This window comes from Accipiter gentilis, chromosome 11 (assembly GCF_929443795.1).
Source record: "Accipiter gentilis chromosome 11, bAccGen1.1, whole genome shotgun sequence".
NCBI lineage: Eukaryota > Metazoa > Chordata > Aves > Accipitriformes > Accipitridae > Astur > Astur gentilis.
In genome coordinates this window covers 10,104,212-10,118,663 of record NC_064890.1, presented here as the reverse complement: position 1 = coordinate 10,118,663, position 14,452 = coordinate 10,104,212, and the positions used below count along the sequence as shown (strand labels likewise).

General features: G+C 40.0%; 1 protein-coding gene across 3 annotated transcripts in view; it reads right to left on the bottom strand.

The window, feature by feature from the left end:
• The window catches only part of SEMA3A (semaphorin 3A), a 341,628-nt gene that overhangs the window by 40,756 nt on the left and 286,420 nt on the right, over nucleotides 1-14,452 (bottom strand). The window lies entirely within an intron of this gene.

The following is a 14,452-nucleotide window of genomic DNA, read 5'->3' as shown; positions in this document are numbered from 1 at the left end:
TACACAATCTAGTGAGCTAAAACCTATTTCTGATTCCGTTTTTTTGAACGTCAATCTTGACTAACTTCATTTGGTGCCTCTTAATTCTTTTATTGGAGATACCCACAGTGTTCAAGATGTGGATGAATTGTGCTCTTATGCAAGGGCTATAGTGATGCTTTTTGTTGAATTCTCTGTTCTTTTTCTATTAATTCCTAATACTTAATATGGATTTGACAGTTCCTAAGCAGTAATCTGAAATTTTCATGGAACTTTATGCGCCATAACCCCAGAACCTCACTCTTCATTGGTAATGCTCAGTCCACAGCCCATCATTTGATATGTGAAGACAGGAATGTTTTCCTCATGGTTTTCCCCATGGTTTATCACTACATCATTCATCAAGAATAATTTAATTTGTCATTTGATTGGTTAGCTACCCGGTTGCATAAGATCCTTTTGTAATTCTTCACAGTCTTCCTTTGTCTCACTATGCTGAATAACTTAGTACTGTGTGAAAAATTTTCTCATTCTGCTGCTCAGCCTCTTTTTCAGGTTATTTATGAACAAGCTGAACATCACAGGCCACGAAACAGATCTCTGTGAAACTGTATCTATTACCTATTGTCTATTAAAATAAATTTTTTAGACATCTGAAAACATCAAAAATCTTTAAGCAGCTTAAGCTCTCCACCCCAAATACCAGTAACTTAAGCTACTAAATTCATTACCTTTCTTTCTAGCATGCCTTTAATAGCCTTCAAGTTTCCCTGACATGAAGCTCAAGATAAATAATATCTAGATTATATTATACAGTGGTAAATATCTATTAATTTATGTACTATCTACCAGGGCTTTGAATGCAACTTCTATCACAAGAAACACAAGGCTACAGCTTGAAAATTTCTGCATCGCAGCCTGTGGAGGGATACATCAGAGAAAGAGGATACCCATTAGTAGACACTGTTCTGGGCTACTGGAGCTGGAGAACCTTTTGTCTCAATACACTGTTTTTACAATCTTAAAGTTTTAACAAAAAGGGTAAAAAAATCATTCAACCAAAACCTAAGTACATTCCCAAATGGTTGAATGATTTGTTTTTAGCACAATGAGTTTTGTAAATCACAAGATATCAAATTCTAAAATAAATCACTATTTTATCGGGCATCAAAAATCTAACTTTACATTGGCCTATGAAGATACTGTGGGGAGTCCCATCTGAGTCAATAATATTGTTGATATAGTACGGGTTATATAAACTTGCCCTCAGTTAGCATATTATTATTCTTTTCTTTCCCTCTCATAATTTTGCAAGTGAACCTAGAGACAGTAAGACAGTCTAGTATTAAAGCAGCACTGATATAAGAATGATAGAAAAATAGTTTAAGAAACTGAAAGTATGTATTTCAAATAATTCTGTCAGAGTGGTAGCTGAGGAGAGGGGTGTGAGGAAGGCAGATATAACTAACACCATAGCCAGAGCACATGTGAATATGCTTTGTATACATCTCTTACCAGTGCTCATCTGGGATGAATTCAGATTTTCAATTAGTGATTAATAATCCTAACTACCTCCCTGAAAATAAAGCGGTCACACAGCCCCACATTAGAACACATCCATTGTACATCATGGAACAGTTTTTGTTGAATAACACTGGTGTTTCTTAGTGAGCAAACCTCAGGCTCTTTCGCCATCTGGTTAAATCGATATGTTTTAGTCAATAAAAGAGTGGTTCTTCATGTTATAGGGCCCTTGCTCTTGTTACCTGGTGGTGTTTAGTTTTCCCCCCTCTTCCATATAACAGATCTGTGTCTACGCAATGAAGCAAATAAAGGAAAAACAGGCTACATGTGTTCTGCTGCATATAGAAGTAGATTCATTTCTCTTTGGAACGAATACAATGATGATAAAAGCAACATCATGATTATACGTGTGGAGAGAGGGAGAGAAATGTGGTTGATAATTTCGTAGGTTATAAAGCTAAGAAGTGGGTGGTGTGAACTAGTGATCTGTAGTGTGTTCTTTATTGTTTCATTAGCAGAGGAGCTGTTTGACTTGCCTGAGGCTTGATGCACACTTGCATTTAACTCCAGGGCTTCAGACTGTGCTTACAACTAACTGTTTAGCTTCCTGATGAATCAATCAGCCAGATGGCCGGCAGTCACGCAACACAGCCCTCTCCATGGACTATGTAGCATTTCTTTATTGCTCTTCTTTGAGGAAGGGAAGGGAGATGTTGTCCACAGATGAGGGACTTCTCCTTGACTCTCCTAATTGCTCACCCATGCAGCAGAAGAAAGAATGTTATCCATGAATGTGTATGTTCAAGTATTGAGACTGCCCTGCCTTACCCTGCAAAATTAAACAGGTTCAGTATCAAGGGGTCCCCATGGGAAGTTTAAAATAATTCAGTCAGGGTTGACCTATTTCATACATTCAACACAGCCACAAAAGAAGTGCTGGAATGAACTTCAAGCAAGTTTGACTGAACGGAAAGTGGGACTTTGATCCAAACCCACTGGTGACAATCGTAAAAGTCAGTGCGCTGCAGCTATTGCGGATAGATAGGATGACTTCTAATTTCTGTGTATGAATGGTTGGGTTTTCTGCGACCCCTCCAATCCGTGAAGCACTCAGAAATACTGTTACATGAGTCTAACACTTTCTTGTTTAAAAGCAAGTCTCCCATTGGCTAAAAGTCCAGAAAGCATGTTTTGGGAAAATGAATTTAAGAAATAATTTGACGGCAAATATTTTGCAATGATTCATTACTTTAAAAACCCACAAGCAGACAATGTGGAAGAGTGCTTTAAAAAACAGCATACATCAAACAAACATGTCTGAAACATGTTTAAGCATGATCAAAGGAGAAACAAAGCCACAGCATAAACATGATCAAAATGAAATTACAGCTAAAAACACTTCTCTGATCTTGCAGCCAATGTGAACAAGCTAAAAATAAAAACTCAGATTTTTATTTAAAACAATCACCCTCAAGAAGCAAATTATTAAAGCGCACACCTTTTTCAGTCTCCTTTTTCCAGTTGTCTTGGCTGTGGGGCTATTTCTCAGATCCCACGCGACACCTTTGTAGCACCACTTTTTGTGTGCCCTCCTGCAATTACCAGCTCTGCAGACATTTCACTGGCAGCAGCCCATTAAACTGTCCTTCACGAGAAATCTGGCTCTTTATGAAAACGACACCTTGGTCCAGCTGCCTCTATGATTTATATGCCATTGTTTGCTTAGTTAAGTAATGGAAACATGTTTTGCTTGTCTCAGCACTTCAGGTTGAGAAAAAGCTAAGGAAAATCGATCTGCATTCGTTCTTTTACAAATGTTACTCTTTAGCAGCGACAACTGCACAAACACGCACACCCCCCAATAGCAAGAAATAATAAAAGTCAGAAATTGGATTTCTAACTGAATTGTATTAGCATTTTAATGAAGATCTATAAACTTGAAGGCACAGAAATTACCTTTAGCTGTCAAGATTGAGTAAGCTGAAGGAACAGAAGCTGGGGTCATCTCTTCATTACTTGACAGGAGCCAAAGGGCAGTTCTCTCAGGAAATGTTTTGTAAAGAGTTTGAACTGGATGCCCCTATTATTGTGTATTTACGGTCAAAATGACTAATTTATCAGTTCACTGCAAGAAATTCTAGGAAACTAGGGAAATTTTACGCTCAGTAAAACTGCAATTGCTATAATTTAATGAAAAGTACTGGAGGGTGACTGGGGCCCTGAGGAGAACAAAAAGGCTAGGAAAGCTGAAATTAAAAATTTAACAACAACAACAAAAATAGACAGCTACTCAGGACTTCATAACTACATACAGTGCCCGTCCACAGAGACCCGGCACAGAGAGCCAAGCGCTGTCCTCAGAAAATCCGAACCTGCAATCGCAGCGAGCTCTACCACCTGCGGAGCGAGGACTTGCAGCACCAGTCACAAATGCGCACAGCAGAGCCGTCTGCCACGGGCACGCTCGGCAAGGTCACCAGAGGACAAAGCTTTTAGTATATGGTGATGAGAGAGCTAAGTTGTTTTGTGGTTTTGCACACGCAAATGTAGTTTACAAAACACCAAAGCTTTTAGTGGTGTTCTTCCAAAGTCCCTTCATTTCAATTCTTCGGTTTTCACATCCCTCTTGTTGCCGATGGCTCAGGCAAACGCAGCAGAGCTCTCGTGGATTCACCGCTTACGGTGAAGCTCCTCAACAACACGGACGGCATCAGACCGCATCCTCAGGGTGGGAATGCTCTTTGCAGAAGGGATAACTTGTGGCTATTATGGAGCTAATATGAGGGGTCTGTGGCAACTTGCTTTCAGACGCTGACATGGAGAGTAGTACCAGGGACAGACCGCGGAACAGAGATGTGATTTAAAGACACTGTTTTTAAAGCCATGGGTAGGCAGAGGTGGATGTGTAGCATGCAGGCGACGCACAACTGAGATTTTAGCAGCTGTCATAGGGTAAGAAGCACTATGGTCACTCGTTGATGTTGCAATGGAAATTCTCATCAGAAAGAGTTTTAAAGACTGATGATATCTATCAAGCGGTTTGTCTTTGAGTCAAGCCAGAGTGATGCTGAAGAGCGATGATCTTAAAATAGTGTGTTAGCTATGACAGTTAGTTTCTCCCTCTTTGAAGTCATATCTTGTTTCTTTTCAAATTTTTCACAGATTAGTAAAAGCAATTTTGGTAACAGTCAGATTATAATATGGGCCAATAAGTTTAAGGTTTAGCTAAGGCTCCTTGTAATTTCAATTGCATTAATATTGTTCTTTTTTTTTCTGACTCAAAACTCTTTCAGAATTAAGGAAAAGAAAATTCCTCTCTGCAGAATCTGGCTGTTCTGTTTCAGTGGTGACTTGTGGGAAATTTTTTGTGACATGAAGAGATTAGATTTTCAAAGATGAAAGGTATTAAAAATAATATTAACATACCACACTTCTGTCATTTCAATACATAGATGCAACAGCAATGTAACAAGCAAGAAGACACCCATAAAAAAAGACGCACAATGCTTTTACACGTGTAAACTCCTCCACAGCTCAGTGCTACTCCTATATATACAGCAACAGGAATCTAGTCATGGTGGCTTTTCAGCGTTTTGACCTTGAGTGTCACCTATGGATCATTTTCATTGTGAGACGTTAAATCTGAACTAAGTGGAAGGGGGTTTTTAAGGAATTACTGTTTTATAGTTGGGGCAAAAGCAAAGAAGGGCAAGCGTCATTCGGAGCGTTAATAACATGCTGAGGCATAGAAGCTCCACACTGGCTGGACAGCTCTACAAGGAAGGAAAGAGCTCTACGAGGTCAGTCGGGGGACTGCGCTAGTGGGTGCACCTCCGGAACACCCAGGTTTCCTCTGACAGCAGCCCGGTAGGCCGAGGGGAGGGACGGGGAGGCAGTGGCAGCAGCCACTCGCCTGGCAGGTGGGGCCGGTGGCAGGGCGGGGCAAGTGGCAGGGCGGGGCCGGTGGCAGGGCGGGGCTGCCACGCCTCACCGCAGCCAGCCCCCTCCCATGCGCCACTGGATCCAATGACCTTAAGGGGAGCACAGCCTTCACTTAAACTTCTGAAGCGGTGTAAGTGAGTCTCGGAATAGCAGCCGAGGTTTACGTCTCCAGGCAGTGCCGCTGCCCCAACATCTCACTGCCTGAGAGGCGTAATGGGGTATGAGTGTTTCTTGGGAGTAACATTTTAGGTCAGGCAGGAAGGAGAAGGAAGAAAATGTCGATCTCTGATGCAATTATCGGTTTCTGAAGCCTTTGTTCTAAAGAGACAACAATAGTTTTGATTCCCTGTAATGACTAATTATATGGTGAAGAAAAGTGAATACAAAAGTTCAGTAAAATTATAGCTTAATTCTCAACATAAATTAGATTTCTCACAAAACAATGCTTATGATCTACCCACCATATTTAATTTGGAAGAGGTGATTATTATCTCTTTACAGAACAACAACTAAAATTAACACCTCTTTTTCATTGCTGACTATGTCTTAAGGTGTTGTATATCTATCAACACCGTTAATTTTAAACTGATTTACTTGTCCCTCAGAGAGAATAATTGGGCGACTGGGAAAACTAGTGTCCTTCACAGAATGGAAAGGAAGGCTTGCAGCATATTGTCTCCACTGAGGAATACTTTAATCTCAATTTTCTGTATTTCTTAACCTCTCTGCAGAAAAAGCTAATGAGAGTTCCAGCTAAGAGCCTGTTTCTTTCTCTCTCAGTCATTTATCTGAAGTTTTTGACATTGATGCTTAGAAATAAAAACACTGGAAAGCCTGTGCCTTAACTGTGTAGCCTACATCTTTAGGGCTCTGGATGAGTGACAAAAACTAAATATCACAGTTTTTATTTTTCAAAGTGATATATTAGGAAAGGAAGTAGAGCATAGAGGCACTGAAGACAAAAGATGTTTCTGATTTGGGATGTTACACACTTTTGGCAATCAAAGCCATGCTACGGGCTTCTCTTTTGTAAGCTCTGAAAATTCACAGGTGGAGCCCAAGTGTCTGGAGATGCCCAAGCGGTTTATAGTAGCTGACCCAAAACTCAAGAGAGTAAACCTGCTGCTCTGCAATAAAGTGATTTTCTCAGGCCTTCTAGAATTCTGAGAGGCGTGTGATTACATCTGGATGGAATATTCTTCCTCTTTGCAACCTGGAAGTTAGAGGGTACAAGAAAGTGTCCTGAAGGCAGAGAGAGCATGCTGCAGCAGCACCATCAGCCAAACTCCTGACAAGTCCCTGGCTCAGTGTGAGAAATAGCTGGGGATTAACAAGGCGAACACATTTCACTGAAGGGAAAGAGGGACAGCCTTCCGCAATATGGTTGGCAAAAGCATGATACCCCAAACTGAACAAGAGTGGCTTGAGAAGTATGTCTTCGGCCTCAGTATACCTCCTGAGACCTAAACTCTTCAGATATCTCTCTCAGAAATCTGTACACAGCCCTGTCTTCAGCAGGACCCTTTGTCCACAGGTATATTACTTTTTTTCTGCCTGCACTGTGAACAAATGTGGCTTTTGTGTCAAAAATCATCTACTTTCAAAGTAGGAAGAAAAATTCCAAATTTTTGGAATTGCCAGGTTTAATTTGCAGTGTGTGGAAGGGCTTGTGTAGCTGTAAAAATCTCCGCCCCAATGTCATGTCAAAAAACTGGACAGGACTCTGCCATCATCTCTATTCACAGTGAGGGATGTTCATTCGTTGGGAAATGACCATCAGCCCGAGCCACTTCCCAAGGAGTGATCCAGCAGACAACACTCCTGTAAAAATTTCCTAACGTATCCAATCTCCTGTAATTTAATTTCTTTGTTAAATCCTTTAGATTTGGCCACAAAACTGAGGTAATTTTGTCAAACTATGAAAAAGGTTTTGTTGTTATAATTAATTTTTACAGCTAGTGTAAAGCAACTTGACACAAAATCCATTAAAGTAAGATTAATGAGGGATGGCAGCAAAGACTGAAAAAAGGGCAGGGTGAATGACTGGTTTTAACTGATCTGTCAGTGTAGCCCAGCAACATAAAATGCAGTAAGGCATCTGTAAGTGGAAGCAAAACCCCTCAGCACAGCCTGAGGTATTCACTATGATAACATCAGTTATGACAATCTCTTTCAGTAGTCATGTGAGCATAATATGTGATTCCAACTTAATTTAGCTTCAGTCAACATAAGTTATTAACAGGATTTGTACCCAACTGAAATAATGTACTAGTTTATTGATGGTGTGAAACTTAGTTCTGCTCATTTAAAAAAAAAAAAAAAAGAAAAAGAAAAAGTATTTGATAGCACAGGTGTGATGAAAATCATAGAGTTGCTTGAGATAGAAAAGTCTTGCAACATTACCTTTTACACTGCTCTGTCAGAAAGTTGTTCTCAAACTCTTGTTTAATTGGTGTGTACTTTTATTCTGTACAAGCAAACCCTCCTTTTTTTATTCACTGACAGCATTTCAGAAATATTTGATGTAATTACTGTGACTTTTAAGAATGAAAACCTTCTTGGAGTAACATTGTATCAGACTCAAAATTCAGCATTTTTTTAAAAGCAGCGAGGGAGGAATTTGCAGCATACATGCTTGTGATACATAAACAGCAGGGAGAGGAACTAGCAGAAAGTTTAGCAAAAGTATTTTAAAAGTAATAAAAGAATAAAATGCTGTAAAAAATATAGGTCCTGTAATAAATGGGAAACTGGAATATTTTTTTAAAGAATGCTTTCTACTGACAGGTCTGGCAAAAAAAAAAAAAAAAGCTGGAAGTATGTCAAATATGGAGCAGGGACAAGGTTTGATATAAGTCCATGGAATCCAATGGTATGGCAAGGGATGGGATACTTTAGACACCACTCTGAAAGGTAAAAGCTAGGCATTGAAGCCTGAGATAAGTAATATAGAGTGCTCTAAAGATCAAGGGAAAAAAGAAGTACCACTTTGGCAATGCACCAAAATGGGAAGTTCAGGATCTATTGCACTGTCAAAACTTAAAGGCATCAAATGAGGATCCATTTGTCAAGCTTTTTTTTCGTGTGTATGTGATCTGTCCATCATATCTCATAACTGCAGTTCTGTGAATATGGTATTTGGGGCTGCTTTGTTTATTTTCTCTGTTATTTAGTCAAACTTTCTACCTTTACAAGTGAAAAATAAGTACCCTTTTGTCTCTCATTTGTCCTTTTCTCTTCCTGTTCTCTCTTCTTACACCACGGTCATGAATAAGGCTCTACAGACTAAATAATGCTGGTGGTGACTTCTGCCTTATCCTTTTGTTTTGCAGGTGTTGCCTGGTGGAACCTGGGGAGGAACCCAGTGAAGTAGCTCAAGTGGGACTGGAACAACACCCATCCTGGAAACACTGGGTTTACAGAAGTAAATGAAGAAAAATCACTAAAAGCATTTGTATCAATTAAAACCCTGAAAAGGATGAAAACTGATCTGCTGGGAAATTACATGCCATCTTAAATACACAGTTTTGCAACTAGGTATTTTCTCTCCTCTGTTGAAAGGTTACCAAAATATTAAGATTTCCTACAGTTACAGCACAAAAAGGTCTTGAAGATGTAAGATTTGATATGTCATAGTATTTCAGAAATAATGAAACTATAAAAGCAGCAAGAAATTAACAAATCTGAGTTTAACTACAACAGATGCTCTACCTGCATTTCTTGATCTTACACGCTTTTTGTGCCTACCTAACCACAAATATTACATTAGGTCCAGTCAACAGCCATAACTCTGCTAAATACAGAAGTCAGAATGTATCCTTGAGAATAGAGCTTAATATTAGCTTTGCCATTCTTTGCTAGTGTGACTTTTGAATTGTTCTCTGGAACTACCTGAACGTGTTATCAATGTTTTAAATACGTTGATGTTTCCACTTTGTTGTAAAAACAGGCTTTCAGTACAAGACAGTATTTAGCAATCTAGTACCAGCCATCAGTTTGATATCAGCCGTGACATTATTTAATTTTCAGAATCACAGAGGTTAAAGCTCACTGAACTATAAACAGTTGGAAACATGGAGTGTAATCCCAAGGCACAGCTCTGCACAAGCTGTAATTTAAATCATATTGCATGCTAAGCTGAAAAGGCAGTGCAGGTCCCAAAGGGCATGAATAAATCTGCAGTCACTGATTTGCCACACACATTTGTGTTGGGATTCTGTAACTGTGCAAATGTGATGTCTTCCTTTAGTGCAGAGGATCTGTCATCTACTGAGATTTGTAATTAAATAGCCCAAAGAACAAAAGCAATTACTTAGCCTTGCAAGCATTCAGACTGGAATTTACACGATTTCATGAACAAAGAGAAGGGGAAGTCATGGAGACAGAGAGAAAGGGAGACTTTGAGTCTGCAAGTTAATTCAGCTGTGTCTAGTGCTAGCTGAGATTTTAATGTATAGACCAGGTATTCAAATACCTGGCTTACTTTGAACTAATAATTCCGTCATCGCAGACTCCACTCTGAAGTGGATGTTTCTCCATCTAAGGAGCCAATTATGTTTCCAGCTGGCTATGTGCCACATCAGGTGCCGGCTTTGAGCAATCAGTTGTGTTAATTGCAGGCAACAATGAATGCCTTTTGGGACAAGCAATTCACGGTTCAGGAATGTTAGTGTAAAGGGGGTTAGGTTCTGCCCCATTACCAAGAACAAATCACAAAGTTTGTATAGGTTGCAGACTAACAGTAGTAATTTTATGGAATGAGGGAAAGAGGTAGGAACAGGCTACGGGGCCGTATCCTCACATCATTAACTCTGCCGGGTGTGCTGGGAATCTCGGTTACTTGATGGAGTGGTGGCTACGTGGTGGTGGAGCCCTTCATATCTTCAGCTCAGCAGCTCTGGCCTCCCATTCACTTTGTTCTGTCAGGTGATCTGATCCAGGCCAACAGGGCCAAGACACTGGCTCAAGAGAAGACCGTATCAACTGCCCATGAACACGGTCTCCTCCACATTTGTTGGCATCTTCCTTCTTTCTATTTTTCATACTGGGAAAATAATAATTTAAAAATTGCATAGGCATTGTTTGATGTAAAGGAAATTTTATAAGGGCATAAATAACAGTGAATGCCATAAATGGGTGATGAAGGGCACATCTATATTAAAATCAGCCACTGAAGAAATAAAGCATATTAATGAAATGAGCCAAGCACTGCAGCGAGTAGAAGTCAGTAGATTTTTCTTGAGTGCATTGGGGATATTCTCATTTATTATGAGCTAAAAATCTGACCTGTGGTAATTTTTAGTATCCAGCTTTTGTCTCAGTATCTGAATAAGAAGTTTTAGCTAGTCTATCTCTTTGCAAGGGTTGATTTCTAATACGTTTGCCCATGAGTCTCAGCACCAGCACTATTTAAAAGAAGAAACCTGCCCAAATGTTGGAGGAAATGAATGGGAAACTTGGAGAGAAAGGGAGTTAGTGTGAGGCGGGGAGGAACTGGTACAAACCTCGAAGTCTGCAGGTGCTTAGAACAGCGTGGGGGCTCAGGAAGCATCTCTAATACCCTTTAGAGGCTCAGTCCCTGGTGTCCCACACGGCTGTACAAAGAAAACTTCTTAAAACAAAGCCATCTTATTTCTCCCTTTAACACAGACTAAAACACTGCCAAACACTTTTGCGTCTGAAGCTGTGAATTTCATTAAATTCAATGCAACTCGCTCAGCACTCTATTTTTGTGTGGCTGAAACCTCTAATTCTCCCCCCACCACCCTGCGGCCAGCGTGCTCTAGTCACATCACACTTAACCTTTGCCTTGGCTTCTCAAAAAAGAATTTGTTTCACTCTATTCATGGCTTCAACAGTTTGGCAAACTGCACTTGAGTGCCGCGCTGGGCCTTTATATTGAACACACTAATCTGATTGTTTTTCCACTCTACAAACTTTGGGTCAACAATCAAGCTGCTGCCAGAAACTAATTAATTTGCAAACAGGCCCCATTTTCACAGGGGGAGAGCTTTTGAAACCTATGTCAGCAGAGCTGGTCACACCACGGTGACATGCATTGTCATGGCATCCACTTTTCTGGGTAATTCTCCTCACTAATTTTTCACCACACACATGAACTCAAATTACCCAGTCAACAGTAAATCTCTATTGAATGCCCACCAAACTCTGAACGTGGTGGCCTGAGAAGAGGAAATTGGTATTGACAGGGTCAACACTCATTAAATTGATGGCTAGAGCAGAAGGGGAAAAAAACCAACACAAGAACGTAAAAAAAAAAAAAATCAGATGTATGTCATATCCCAATGAAGGGGGCTGTAACAGACCCGTTCCCGCTTTGTTTTAATCAATTAGTATTCTGCTGTGTGATTCCCTACAAGCAGATTTCTGCTTAACTTTTCTTGAAAAACTGGCTAGTTACTTTTGTGAGCAGGAAAGGAGGCACAATTCAGTAGCTAAAAGTCACTGTTTTCCAAGCAGCGGAGCTGTGATGAGCCCTCATAGAGATCTCGGAGATCATGGGAAACCTACTTGAATTTGCAAGGCTTATAACACATAGGCTTTGTCTTTGGCATCTTGCCACCTAATCTGAACTTTCTTTTTCCTTAAGCTGATTTGGATCTTTGTAAAAATAATAATTACAAAGAAACCCATGTTGTGTAATTTAAAGTGGGGCCTACACCAAAAGCAAGGCAAAGTGCAGTCTTAGAACCTGAACACTACACCTGTCCTGAACAAATTACGGGGGTTTGCCTATTGAAATTCATCTCCAGGGCAAGAGGAGAGGCTTCCTAGGAACTGATGCATGTGGGTAGCATGTTTACATATATATATATATAAATATGTATAGATAGATATGGTCTTTTTAATCATATATTAACTGAAAGTAGAATGCAAAGCTTTCTAGTAGAGATTATTGCCACATGTACCACTACTTGAGTTATATACTGAGTTTGTCACCTTCTTTATGTGAACAGACCATCATTTTACAAAGCTGCCCATTGCCAACTCTACAAGTTATCCATTGAAATAAATACATACAAATAAACAATCCTTCTCAGTTAAAAAAAAAAAAAAAAAAAAAAAAGCTCTATAGAGAACACAGAATATCACTGGGACTACTGATAAACAGACAATTGCTGGTGTTTATTATTCAGTCTGAGTACGGTAGAGAGCTGGAGACATCCAGGATCAAGAGTGTTACTCCTGGAGCATGTTCATGCAGATGGGTTTTTACACAGCTCCTACCGCTGGAGGTGGCAGATGAGACTCAGGTTTGTTTATCTAAAGCTATGACTATAAAAAGCAACTCACCTGGCTCATCAAATATGACTCTGAAGACCCAAGTGTGATCACCTGACTTGCCCTGCACAGGCAGGTGCACTGATTTATCCACATCTAGCATCTAGCCAGAGCTTGTTCTGGCTCTTCCATCCAATTTCCTCCCCAGAGAAGTCAGAGCATAGGTGTTGGGAAGGGCTACACTCTCAGGTCTCACCCCAACATGAGGCTCACCAGGATTTACTGGGTTGTTGACCTGATATCATATTCACCACCAAAATAAAACCCCTAAAATTTAGCAATTCTAAGGCACATCACCAATAGAACAATGCAGTGTACACACGTGAGAGTAGATCCCCAAGCTGGCAATCACTTCCGAGTCTCCGTTTAGAGAGAGACTATGCACGGATCTGTTTTGGACTGAGGTCATATCCCACAGTGCTTGCTTTGAGACCTATGAGCATCTTTCCTAAAAGTGGACTGTGTGCAGCAAAGTTCTCTGGTCTCCAGTGGAAACAGTGCACAAAGCACTCTGAGCTCCCCTGTTATTTTTGATCTTACATGCTCTATAAAGAAAGTCACGGTATGAATTGTAGCAAATCATGGCTTCTAATCTACACTCCCAGCTATTATTTTTTGGTGTGGATAATAAGGCTGACCAAGCTGAAACCCATAAATGAGCCCACGGTTAACCATGCAATATACACATATCCTAAGTCAGGTGTTCCTGGACTAATTTGTACCCTAACTTCCTCAAGCATATTGTGGCTATAGCTCAGACCAATATGTTTACTGAAGCGAGTCTTTCTGCCTCAGGTCATATTCTCTAGATTGTCAGGAAGTCCTGAAAATGCACTGTCAAACCCGGGGAATGTCCTCTTCTGCTTCATCTTTTCTACCTGCTTTTTCCACTCCAGCCTCAAAACTTATCCTTTGGCTACTTTTACTGATTTTTCATAACTAAACACAATAAAATCTCATCCACAGCCTTGAAATTTAATGAAGAAAATTACCTAATCCTAGACTATGGGGCAGCAGGGTGGGGAGTGGGGGGTGGTGGAGAGGGAAGAGAGAGATCTGTTTCACAGGAGAATTTAAAATAATTTCATTTAGGCCACTTGATGGGAGATTATAATTTTTCTGGTTGTCATCACCCACCTTCTTCATGATCTTCCTCACTTCCAGAGGAACTGTAAAGCACACTCTGTAATTGCTACTTGGTCTTTGATTTCTGAATCAAATACTTCTCTTACTTTGCCTAAAGATACCTGGAGCAGCTATCAGACAAGATGAGACAACTGGTTCAAATACATGAGTATCTCCTGATCAAGTATTCAGCTGGACCTATGGCTTCCTGAGTTGTAACCATTTCAGGTTAGTGGTAGTATAAATGTCAAGTAATAATATTAAGAAAAAAGTGATTATTTTACGATTTCAGAAATTCTACATTTCTTCCAAGAGAAAAAGAACGGGTCGTAATAAAAATGTATGGAGAAAAGACTTGTTAAATTGCAATGAGAAAAACAATTTAAAATTCATATTCAATCTCTCAAATTTGGATCTACAGACTTAAGGGAGGAAAAAAAAAACCCCTGTAAATTGAGTTTGTATGCCATTCTGTTCACATTATTATGCCACCGTCTCCATAGTTTCTGAGTACTTCCTAGCACTGTGTTAGGTGACATTAGCATTTGTCACACATGGAATTTATCACTGTGAAATTATT